The following is a 13635-nucleotide window of genomic DNA, read 5'->3' on the forward strand; positions in this document are numbered from 1 at the left end:
GTCTTTCTTTTTTCAATATACAATGAGCCACTTTTGAGGTTCCCCTCCGAAAGCGACGGGTTTGGCACTAAGTCTGTTTTGCTCGGGGCAGTAAAACTCCCCTTTGCATACAGTGAAGAAAATCATCTTATTTTTACAATGAAAGTCAGTGCCAGTCAATTTCAAATTCCCCTGCCTACTCACACTTAACTAAATTGTTTAAAAGACGGAAAATCAAGCTAAAAAGAGGCTGACAATAGCTCTGTTTCTGCAGAGACAGAGCAGCGCGCACAATTTTATTTGGTTCTGTTTTCTGTTGCTTCAGAGCTTAATCTAGCAACAGTGTGTTAATAGATTTGGCACAATTCTTCTTGTTTTCTTGTAAAACACTGCCTTTAGATATACCAGATTAAGCTGGAAAAATATAAACCCTTTTTAGTGTGCTATACATGCACAGTAGCTGGCACAGGAATTTTTTTTGCTCCATTTACAATTTCTGCTTTACACTCCTGAAATATTTTAAAGGCTTGGAATTTAACAGATTGCTGAATTTCATATACAAAATTTAACTGCAATTATGAAATAGAAAAAAAAGGAGTGGTGTGTGATTTTTTTTTCAATAAGTAAATGTACTTGTGCATATATTTTACAGTACTAGCTACTGTATTCCAATGCTATCATCTACTGTAGAATTGCACAATCGTTAAAAATAACATGTGAAATATATATATACTAAAATATAAAATCACAATGCTTTTTTAGAAGATTAAATTCCTTATAATTATATATATAATTTATACATATTAATATCATATATTGTATATCCACTACGTTAAAAATATACAAAAAATGATAGAAATATCTTTATTAGTTATTTGTTGTTTTTCTATTTAGTTTCTGCATAAGTCATTGTGCTTGTAATGCTAGTGCTGACCTTCTGTGAAAATCATATTTCTTAATTGCAAGATCACAATGAGACAAAGAGAAAACAGAATGTTTTTTTTTTAAATCCAGTTGGTCTCAGGCTTCAAAGAGTTAACAGTTGGAAATAAAATATCAGATATGTTTAGCCTCCAGACATCCATTAAAGTGCAGAATGCTGTTTTCTATCACAGATTATATGCCAGATGTTCAAACTATCTCTAATCATTGCAGATGTAATGGAGTAGAATGTTGCAGTTTGTGACTTTACTGGCATTAATTCTGTATACTGCACAAGGGAAAAGATTTTAAATATATAATTATACCCCATTAATACTCAGGTTTTATTTCCTTTCAGCGGAACACAACTTAATAAAACCAACCATTAACTGCATGTTTTTCTATAGTGCATTCACTCAACAATGTTTTTTTTTGTGAAAGTCCTGTAATTTAAGTATATATTGTGCACAGAATAAAAGGTGCATGTTCTATAAAGAACTGCATATCCATGGCAGAAATGGAGCATGATAAAAATACTAGACAAAACAACTCAGTCTATGAGTAAAACATACATACATCCCTCTAAATGGAGGAATACCACACAAGCATTTTCGTGGAACAATGTCCACACATGATCTTTTGTTCCCTTTTGTTTGCTTGTCCGTATGTCTGTCAATGTGTGAGGTATCGTCTTCCATGACCAGTGTCATGGTTAAAGTGTTGCTGACATAAAAAAAGAAAAAGGAAAAAGCAATGAAAGCCTTATCTGTGTCTTGCTTGTGCTTGTTATCCATTCTAGTATAATGTGCAAAGATGCTAGTGATTTGCATGTACTAAGAGAGGCACATTTCGAGTAGCCCTATTCAGTTGCAGTGGTTCTTAGGTTCTATAGACGATAATTATAGCTAATGCTCTAGTCATTTGTTCACAGCTGCAGCTGAAGTCATTTTCTGCCAGAGCCAAATTTCATGACAAACTTTTTTTTTTTCATTCAGAGTGGTCCCTTATTCAGGGACTGCAAAACTCTTCCTTGAATATTGTAAATGTAACTGTTTATTGTGAATTTACTAGGACTTAGTCATATCAATTTAAATCATAATGATAGTTTTATTAAAGCTAACCTCAGATAGGTTTTGGGTCATTGCAGCGTGTCTGAATATTTATTTCTGCATGTGTCATTGGGGAACATTACAAGGACATTTCGGTGTCTGTTCTAAAGTTCACATAAATTTGCCCTGAAGTTTCATTCAGCTAATGATGTTTCAACAGGTAAAACTCCTGTAATTAAATAAGGTTGTATCTAATTTAATGTAAAATTCAATATACCTCTTCATACAAGCATTTAGCTGCAAATCAGGCTTGTTGCTTCAGTTGCTTCTGTTCCAAAGTTGAGATGCGTACAAGCATTTGTTTTTCACACAATCCATTTGAGGCCCAGTGGTAATGGTAATCATTTTTTGAATATAGCACTGAGGATATGATGTTCAGCTGGAAAGCACTTCAGATTGATCCGAGCTCCTGAGAAGATGTGTTATAGATTGTGCTTGGCTGCATTCCCCAGTTGATTAATGACCCGAAATACGTGAATAAAAATATCAAAACCATTGTTCAGATAGAGATAGCAAGGGTTGCAAACAGCTTAGGGACGAAAGTGATAAATAATAAGTTAGTTTGAGAAATGTTACTCAGGAACAGTTTTTTTTTGTTGCTGGATACAGAACAAACCATATAATTATACAGTTTAAACACTGAAATTAAACACTGACTACTTTACAGTATACATATTTAAAAATAGAAACAATGACAAATGCACCGGTACTGTATGTTGTTGTACAAGTATTTAACACCTAATCATTCATCACAAATATATTAATTATATTTATGTATCAATAACTGGTCAATAAATGGCAGTGAGTTCACAAGAGAATGCCTTAATTATGGAAGTCTGTGTCACTGCTATTGGATTCTGCAAGGTTACTATCCCACTGTACACTGTAACTCACATACTCTGTAGTGTATCCCTTCCGTGACTGACAATATACTCTGACCCATAGACTGATAAATTATGTTTTAAATTTATAAAAATATAGTGCAAAAAAAAAGAAAAATAACTTATGCATGCTTTCCAAGGATTCATTGATTTTTAAGAATTTTAATGTACTTTATACAGTATGTACATTATAACTAGGGAACCGTTTGCTAAAAAAGACTCTTATGCTCTGCTAAAAGACCCAGACAACAGGCAGTAAAGAAGCCATGGTCACATCAGCTCACCCATGATAGACTGTGCCACTAATTGACATTTTCATTAACAGCAAATTTATGTTCCTATTTCTGTCTGTGATAATGACCATTCCTTAGGAGAGCAGTAGAGTCTGCTAATGGACATGAAATAAGGGGGAAAACTTATTTAATTAATGCAAAAAACTGTAGCCTTTCCACACTTCTTTCAAAAGCCACATACTTCACTGCAGCACTCTGCAGAGGGGTGTGGTTAAAAATAATGAAAAATGAATTTAATCTGATTAATAGATTGCGAGCTGATTTAATTTCATTCTAAAAACATAGTTTCTTTACTCGATGATTGATTTGTAATCCCCTTTGAACCTCCATCTATAGATTACTTTCTTGTACTATGTGTACTGTATGTCTTCCATTAATTTCCAAAAGGCTGAAAAATAAGCAAGAGAAACAAAAAATTGATGATTTGTGAATGATTACAAGGAAACATGTGGACTCTTTTTCATTGATGTTAAGTGTAATTCATAATTAGTAATTAAGTATTAATTCCATAATATTTTTGAAGCAGAAACTGGGTTTACTATTGTTTTGCAAGTAATTCTGTCGACAATGTTGCAGATCAACATGGAAGTGAACAAATCTCAATTTAATATTGACAACACACCCATGTAGTAATATTCACGACCAGATTTTCATGCAAGCCTACAATTTCTAAATGTGTCTGAAAACCGAAACAAAGTCCACTAAGAGGTGTTCCGAACACGTTTCATTAAATGCATCATTAAATGCTAAAATATGTTTTTTTATCATTCACTATTGTGGAAGAGTATTATTTAAAAAGACAAAACTGAATAGATGTTGATCTTTATGATGTCTTCATATAAATACAATAATTTAGCAAACTGCAATATCCATTTGTGCTAAATCCTTCAGAAAAGTGTCCTACTGTGTACAGTATTCTATAGGAAGTGGAATGAGTTACAGCCTAAAAAAACATCAAACAAGAAGAGAAGTGAAACTGACTTAATAAAAAATCTCTGAAACTATTTTAATTCAATAACAGACTATTAAATTAAAAGTGGTTCATTATACACTATGCATAATGTGGACCATAAAGGCTCCAAGCAGAGAGCCCATGGTGTTACAGTGATTCATTGAATTAAAAAAGAGAGAACATCAAAGCGATTCCTATTCCACGCGATGAAAACAAGATTCCAAGCATTCTTGCCATCCAAAAAAAAGGAAAAAAAATATTTTTCAAGAGCTACAACCTTTTTATTCTGATCTATACCGCAATTGAACTCCAAATATGTAATATCATTGACCCTAATATACCTTAACATTTAACATCCTGCATACTTTTATATTCCCAGATTATGAAAAAAACAAATTAGGTTTCTTCTCGTCTCAAAGTGGAAATGACTGAGACAAGCTGAGACAACAAAACATGGATATAAGATGCAAGCACAAGTATCATACTAGGGACCTTGCTACATTTAGACATCAACATAGAGTACAGATTCTCAAAGTAGTTCATATTGTAAACCAGCCCAACCTTAACAACCTTAACTATTATAACTTGGTTGCCTTTTGAAGTTTGAATAGAAACTTTGCGTCCCTTTGTCCTTGTTTTGTAAGAATGGTAACTCAGTGGTGTATATAGGATGGTCTACCCCGTGCTGGTAAGACTACAATCTGAACAGTATTGGATGTACATTTCCCATCAAAAAATGTTACCAAGATTCCTGCCTTCGCAAAAAGAATTTCAAAAGATAAAACTGAAAAAAGTGCAATTTACAGACAGCATAAGGCGTCACATTGGAAGATCCTACGGTATATCCCGTGATTATGCAAAATAATTAAAACAGATGTAACTCTAACACTTTGTTAAGTACTGATAATTAATATGTAATTATGCACTCATTACTTAACTAGTTAACACATCTAATAGAGTCAGACATTAAATTAAAGTTTGCAGACACAATTACCGTTATTAAGAAGGTCTATTTCTTTGTTGACATTTATAAAACAAATCACAATGAGGATAAATAAGACAACATTTTGTTTTTCCTTAATAAATCATTTTACATCTGATAACTGTTGATAATAGCCATTTTATCTTCTGATGGTACCTTAACCAGATACAGTAGGTTGCCTTATCGGGCAACAGCGTTTAAACAAACATGGAAGTTCAGGATGTTTGTAAAAATAAGCACACCCCTGTTCTGTCTTTCTGACTTTGTTGGTATTTCAAATAAGAGATGACAAATCCTGATAATCAATCATTCTTTATTTTCTCTCTCTAATGCTCTCAACAGCAAACCCCAGGAAATTGTCTTTGATTCTAGTTTTTACAGGATATGAAAAGAAAGGAAAACCCGTTTTGCTACAGAAAGGTAACAACCCTTTTGTAAATATGATAGTCAATTTAAAGACATTTCTGAGTACTTGTATCCTAGTGGTAAACTGGTGCGTTCACTAACAGTGGGTGTTCTGTAATGTTTTGCTTGTAAAACAAGAGATCACCTTGGGCAGCTGTGCTCTTTCCACTGTTGTTACGGTGACTAGAAGCTGATCAGCAGCCAGCCTGACAACTTCATTCACCCGCCACCTGCTAGCTGCCAATCACAAAGTCATCCTGAGGCCATTGACAGAGCTGCCAGACCATCTGAAATGTGTCTGTCAAAATGCAGGCTTGTTTGCCACTCTGCATTCCGTCTTCATCCTTTTCCAAATTTTGCCTCCAATCACTTCTATGCTCTATGTGGCGAATGTGTTTATGGTTCTATTTTCATGACACGCATTTGTTAAGCTTCCTTCTTGTTTAGTTCACCATTCCTGTTTCTTGTTGTTTTGAATTCAAAAGAATTTATCTATAATTCCACTTCCTGACTGATTCTTAAACCATTTTTCACATTGGGAAAGAATAATTGTGCTTTAGGATGTGTGGGCTATACTATATGTTAACAACATATATTGTTTTACTGTTCAGTGTCTTATAACCCGAACCTTAGAATTAGTGTTAATATAATTTTTATTGGATTGTTTGTAGGTTATTAGCTGATACCTGAACAAAAGTATTACACATGTACATACATGCATCTGTATTTGTATTCATGCAGTCATTACTTTCTGCACATTTATAGAAAAAACAGCAATATTTCTCTTCACATCCTTCATCTGAAAAGTTATGCAATAGTAGTATCTGTGTGTTTCTTTTCTTTTCAGGTTGGTATCCATTAGCACCTTCTAAATAAACTCTTTAAAATGCATGCAGAGGTGTGAAATGAAGAGTTGTGTTTTAATTGACATCCTCACACAGGAAGAAAGATAAACTGAAATAAAGCAGTTTTAGAAGTAGGGAAAATGTGTTCTTTAATTTCAGAGGCATTCTGTTGTTAAAGCCACTTTGGCTGTTCTGGTGTATAATAACATATAAGAATCTCAAAGGATAACTAAAATTTCATATTCATATAGCTGCAGAGAATTTATACCACATTAATAGGGCTCTTAAGCCTTCCTTTATATCTCCAATGGGAATCCGAGCTTTCTTTTTTCCTCTTAACATACCACTGGGAAAACAACAATCCACTGAGCATTTTAAAAAGCAAGTTGCACCTTACATTTAACTTTATTATTACACACAGCACCAGAGAAGAACACCTTCATTACAACCATTTTAATACCTATTTAATAATGCAAAACTTCAAAATAGAACACCTGTTGCTAAGATGTGCTGATGCAAATATCAAGGGGTTTAATTAAAAGTCAATTATATTAATTTTGGTTTTGATGGGTGATTCAGCAAGATAAAGCATTTTCTGTGAATACTGATACATTAGCTCTTGATTTTTAATGCAGTTTTATCAGAATCCATTAAACTATTTATATACACACTGTTTAGATGCTATTCTATGTAAATTTAATGAGTGTTTTAGTTTCATCTTTAATGTGCATATCTCTGTCTTATACATAATTGAAAAAATGCTAATAACTAAATCTGTGTTTCAGTTTTTCATCTAGATTTTGTTTTTATATTTGAGACACCAAGAAAGGCAAGCAATTTTTTTTTCAGCCATCACACACGTTTATAATATGTGCTGCTTTTCTTTCTTCTTTTCTAAAACAAAATCTAAAAAAAACAATCACATTTATTTTCCTTAGTGTTCATTTTTAAAAGATGGCAAACTTGGCATTCAGCTGGGCCACTGGAATCTTTATGTGTTCATTTATTAGAGTTTATAAAATTACTCATTATTACTGTTCTAAGTATTGAGAGGACAACATTCTCCAAATAATTATTCAGAGATTAATAGAGTAAATGTAAATGATGTGATGTGCAATATATATGTATTGACAGATTTATTTGTACTGGTTAAGTTTTAATACATAGGTTATACTGGTTGTTTTGTGTTTTGTGGATGTCTTGGATAGGATAACCCATTTATTTATTTAGCCATTCATCTGTTTGTTTGCTTGTTTGTTTTTGCATTCATTTTAGGCTTCTGTGGTTCTTGTCACTCTAGTGTCCAGAATGTTTAATCAAGAATGTGTTAAGATAGACCATCTGTTTTTTTCAAACCTACTTCAAAGCCTATTCTAGAGGACATAATACATTGCAATGTTAAAAATGCTCTCAAGTACTGCACTTATTTAAATTCCATGGTGTGTGTGACTCATTTTGAATGCTTTTTTTCATCTTACAAATGGAAATCGCTTTCCATAGTGCCCTTTTGTAATTAATATTTAAAGAGCTATATTCATGTTCACTGAAAGAACCAAGATTAAAAAGTAAACTAATATCCACACATTGCGTACTGTACAAGAAAACCATTGTGTCATGTCTTGAAATGGTATTTAGACAGAACTTTGCCCTCTGTGAAAAAAGGCCCAATGGGATTTGTGACCTGTTTAGATCAGAGGAGAATCAACATATTTGGCTCCTAGTCCCATACTGCCTTTCAGTGCCAGTTCAATCCTCAATGGGACTGTACCAGTGCTGAGCTCCTCTCCCTTCACCACCCAATGACCTCTTTCCATCCCTCTGGGGAGGAGTTCTCTTGGCACTAACAAGAACAGCTCATTTCTCTCCTAGGCATCGCAACACACACCATAACCTTGTTTTAGAAATAGGTTAATTTTTATTTTATTATTGAGAAACATAGATAATCTTCTTGTATGCACCTAATTTAATCTTCTTTTCATCATGTTATTGTAGAATAAGAGAACAATAATTCATAAATGGACAGTAATGAATAATTTCAAGTTTACAAAGAAGCTTAATGATAAGAAAACCCATTGAAAGGGAAGTTAATAAAAATTAAGAACAGGTTTCATACGATAACAAAACAATCGGTTGTTCATATGGCAATGAAACAATAAAGACTAAAGATTTGTGATTGTACTCAGAGTAACAATGTGCCGTTAAAATAACGTTTAGACTGATTTAAAACTAAAGGTATGAGCCAAATGTTTTGAATTATTTTTACATGAAAGCTGAAATTATAATAGGTGTTAATTTAGTTCCTAGGAAGTGCAAAAAAGCATCCATTTGACTGCATTTACATAGCATAATGGCTGAAAGGCGACAAAGTGAATGTGATTCAATATTCATGGCAAGCCTTGTACGTAGCACATGATAACCACTCAGTTCTCTCACAGCCATTATGACTCTGCCTAGTACAGGGTAAAAGGATAATAGGCTGAGGAGGTGTGATATTATGGCAGGGGAAGGGAAGAGAAAACACTCTTCCGTGGGCTGACATAATTTTTATTATCGCGGCCCATCAGAGGTCCTTGAAAAACATGTACTTCTAGCTCAAGCAATCATTTATCTTGAGCAAGCTGGCTAGCTTTGTGAGTGCCACCAAAGCTCCTTCTCACTCTTCCTGACAGGCCCGTTCATTAACCACAGAGAGAGCAAGCCAGATCTAGAGATCAGTGCTGGCACTCGGTGCTCCCACTACAGCAGCCAATCACAGCGCAGCCCCATGCAGGAGCTTTGTGCTGCCAACCCATTCTCTCCTCTGTAATACAGACACTCTGCAGATCTGCATTAACACCAACAGATAAACTGAGTTAAAGCTACAGAATGGAAGCAGTGGGGGATGAGTAGAGAGCTCATTTGTTTCTTTTAAAATCTAATTTGAGACTTTGACAAGATTTGCGCATTTTGATATTTCCCCTTGCCATCAAATAATTGAGCATTTCCTGTCATAATCTGAGCACAGACTCTTTCCCACTTCAGAACTGAAAACTAACATTTATTACCGACATACTTAGTGATTAAACTTTCAAGCCTGTTGATATAATGTTCCATTTAATTGCCATTAAGTTGCTGATAATAATATATGATAGATACTTCCTGTGCCCTTCAGAATTAATGCTATTTTAGTTTTCATGATTCCAGTACAGAAATAGTATAAAATACATGGGTTTCTTTCAACTCAAACCTACAAACTCCATGTATGGTTCAAAGAGAAAATCCGAAACACAGCTTGACCACATCTAAAATTTTAAAGTATATAGTGAGGACAAGTAATAACAAAGCTTCAATTGCTGATTTAAAACCGGAACCTAACTCAGTGTTGACTTTGAAACAGAATAAATGAGTTGTATTCTGGTATGAAAAGAGTTAATATTCTTGCCTGTTTAATCTCTGTCAGGCCTAATGCTTCCTTGATGAAGAGAACAGGTCTACACATGGCTCTTAATTAATAATAATTATCTCATAATTGCCATGTGTGGAATGTCACTCAGAGCTTCAGTTGATTGGGCAGATCCAAGTGACAATCTTGATTTGCAAACGGGTGAGTGTATGATTAAGTGCTTAAATACTGATGAACGTGTGAGTTTGTTTCAACACTAAAAATTCCAAAAGCTATAACTACTGAAATGAGAATATTAGAATAAACTGAGAGGGGTTCCTGATTAACTGTGTAAAGAAGGAAGAGAGTGGTGGCATAGTGAAGCCTTGTTTTTTTTTTTTAAGTTACAGAGGTCCTCAGCCAGTTTTTAGTAATAATGGTCTAAGGAGTTCTTCTCCATGCTTTTTCTAAACCTACTTTGTTTGACAATTGTACTTCATCCTCTGGAAAAAGTCTTAGGGAGCTGGGGTCATGGATATATTTTTAAACATTAGGGTTTATGCCCTTTTTCAATGTAATGGGGTAGCATGCTTGCTTTTTTTTTTTTAGTGTTTTTGAAAGCACTATCTGCAACATTCAAACTCTCTGTTGGCATATCCAGTCTTGCAAAGCCAGGGAGAAAGTTCTGGTTTCACTTTCACCACAACAGTTTGTGCTGTTCATAAGGTAGTTTCTGGGTCTCTCTTGTGAGGTGATTGTGGCATGAAGTCACACTTCCTGCTTAGACATTTTGTGGTTTCACTCAAAATTAAAAATGTGTATTGGCTCAAAAAGGTGGATTATTACACTCTGTTGTGGTTTAAGTGACCAAATACATTTCCATTCTGAGAATGTGAAACAAGCACTCTGGAGTGGGAAAAGACTTGGGAAGAAGTCAAACACCCTTTGCATCTTTTTTTAAATGAATGCTAATTGCTACGGTGTAATATCACAGTTTATGAATATTGGCATTTTAAAAGGTACTCTTAAATAAAATGTGAGGTTGTATGAAAAGTACTCATTTAATATATTAATCAGATTTGATAATTCAGCTTTTACTATATTTTCAGGGAGACTTGGATAACTTGTAAATGCATTAAATAATTCTTATTGGGAGATCATAAACATCACTATCCCCTCATGCAGATTTTGCCAGGCAGCCAATATCATAGAAAAATGTATTTTTATTTAGTTATGTATGTATAAAATGAGGTATTTAAATCCAAGCAATAAGGAAACCTATGAACTAAATGCTATACCCCAGTAAAGATTAATGTGCTGAGCTCTTCTCTAGGCAATTCTGTGTTTATTGACTCCTTTTCAATGCTATCTTCCAAGAGATTTCTTGGAAATTGAGTCTGAATTCTAGGAGGGAGAGCAGATGAAGGATTGTTTCAAGCACATCTTTGGAACTATTATTTTGCCTAATGCTTACAGCGTGATATGTATGCCAGTTGTCCTGTCTGGTAGATGCACTTGATGTTAGCCAGGCTTGTGAATGTGATGCTCGTTATTGCACCTTTCATGAATAAGCTGAGTGGCGAAACTAAGGGGGAAAACAAATCTAATTTTCATAAGACATGCAAATCGCAAAGTGCACACCAAGGAAAACCCCTGGCTAATTTAATATATTGTTCTGTCTTTTCCATCTGTCTGTCTGACTGTATTTGCTGGGGTCTCTTTGGATTCTTTCAGTGAAAATCTCTGTTATGTAATTACTCAAAACAGGGTATTATCATATGAGTTGCAGCTGTTCTTAAGACAATGTATATGGCATTTATGCACATTTCCTCTTCCACCTTGGCAGCCTCAGTGCTTAGAGGGATGTTAATCAGAGACACTCGAAACCTCAAACCAGGCCTCTCCGTATGGCAAGACAGTTTATTGTCAGGTGCCTGATGACCCTGATCCCCCCTCCTTCTTGTTCAGCCCCATCTCCCCTCGATTGTTTCATCAGCCAAGCGGCGGGCTCCTCACACCTGACAAGTGACAGCCCTCAGACTCCTGCTGACTGGATAATCAAAGTCTTGTCAGACTTGTCAATACCCTGCAGATAGGATAGGGCACAGCGAAGAAAAGTTTCTGGGGAAACTGGTGTCTTCAAATAAATACTGTCACTTCCTCTTGCATAAATCACTTGGCTGTCACAGAGTGTTCTTCATTAAATGGAATTAGTTTTAAAGCATTTTACTAATGAACGCTTCAGGTTTATTAATTAAACCTAATCATGATAAATGTGCCGGACATCATCTTCTTACATGTCGTGCAGTGAGTGTTTAATTGTAAAATAAGACAATGACTGAGATATTGAACTTGTTAATAAGCTATTCCATAGTGTAGCATGTACAACGTAACCTGTAGGCATGTTTTTATTGTTTGCAAATGATAATGTTCAATCAGGTAATTTAGAATTTTGCATCCATACTCATGACACATTTTTAAGAATAATTGCATGGACTAAAATACGTTTTTTTTTCATATCTCATTTAGTGTTCAGTCATTGTTCCCTATATTTCACTATTTTGTTGAATGCCACTTTTGACTAATACAAATACTAACAGAACACTATTATTTCAACATATTATTTATAAGGTTTAAAAAAAATAGTGACACATTATCTATACATTTGCTGCATGTCTTGTTGTTACATTAATATCTCAATATTCAAGTGTTCTAAGTAAATCTTATACTTAAGTTTAATGTACAACTTTAAGTGGCCCTCACATACATTACAACTGGCAAAAATAGACATGTAGCAAATATGTGCACTTAAGGTCAGACCAGTATTACTCAGGAGCATATCCAAACAATGATATTTAGTTCCAAGAAATAATTCATGTTATGATAACAAAATGGGATTGTGTCACACACCGTTACATACTGTATTGTCACAACTGCAGTATACAGTATATTCACATTTACAGCAAAAAAGGTAAAATCAAAAATATATTTTAGTCCAACCGTGTTGTGTTGCACAGTAAAAAAAATATTTCTTTACAACACAAAAAAATATTTTGTCTGACTCTATTAACACATAAAAATCCATAAACATAAAACAGAATTGCATATCACAAGCAAGGCTATGTATTTCAACCTGAAAGGGATTTCTCAACCAGTTGGTTTTAGTCATTAGAAAATATGCTAGTGAAAAACTAAAGAAAAGCAGTGCTGAATTTTTTGTTCGACAACTAACGTGCAGCAGGCATAGGTTTATATATGGATTCAGCTTAATGCAGAAAATTTTGCTTTCACAAATTGGGTGCTTTCTTCTGCTTCTTGGGAATTAGAATAAGCTTTGGCTTCTGCAGCAGCAGGTCTTGTACACCCAATGAACCTTAATCAGTTAAGGAAACAATTTGACAACTGCTATAATGAGAATAAATGACATTATTCTGGATCATCCCACTACACAACTTTTTCTGTAATCTCTGTTTCTTCCTAGAAAGATGACTGATGAAAAATTATTCATAATTAACCACAGAAATTGTACATTCTACGTGCTTGTAGTATTTAACAGTATAAATAAGTAAAACATTAAAGCTAAAGCAAAACAGTATCACAGCGCTTTAAGACCCACATTTAACACAACGTTCAGTTCTGATTTGGAATATGATGGGTGAGCCACCAGTTTCTGTTCAGTTTCCATTTAATTCTGTTTAATTTTCTGTGTGCTGTATGTATGTTTACACTGATCTTCCCATACATGTGTGTTTTTTTAAAGTAAGCAGAGTTCTATCTGAGTGTAAATTCCCTTGCGTGCTCTATGATGCTTAAGATCAGGAGCATAAAGGTCCTACATACAATTTCAGAGTGATGATTGATCAATCAATAGTCATCAGGAATACTGCATAGAATGATGCATGATTGT

Source organism: Atractosteus spatula, chromosome 21, assembly GCF_055471065.1.
Source record: "Atractosteus spatula isolate fAtrSpa1 chromosome 21, fAtrSpa1.hap1, whole genome shotgun sequence".
In the NCBI taxonomy this organism is placed as follows: Eukaryota; Metazoa; Chordata; class Actinopteri; order Semionotiformes; family Lepisosteidae; genus Atractosteus; species Atractosteus spatula.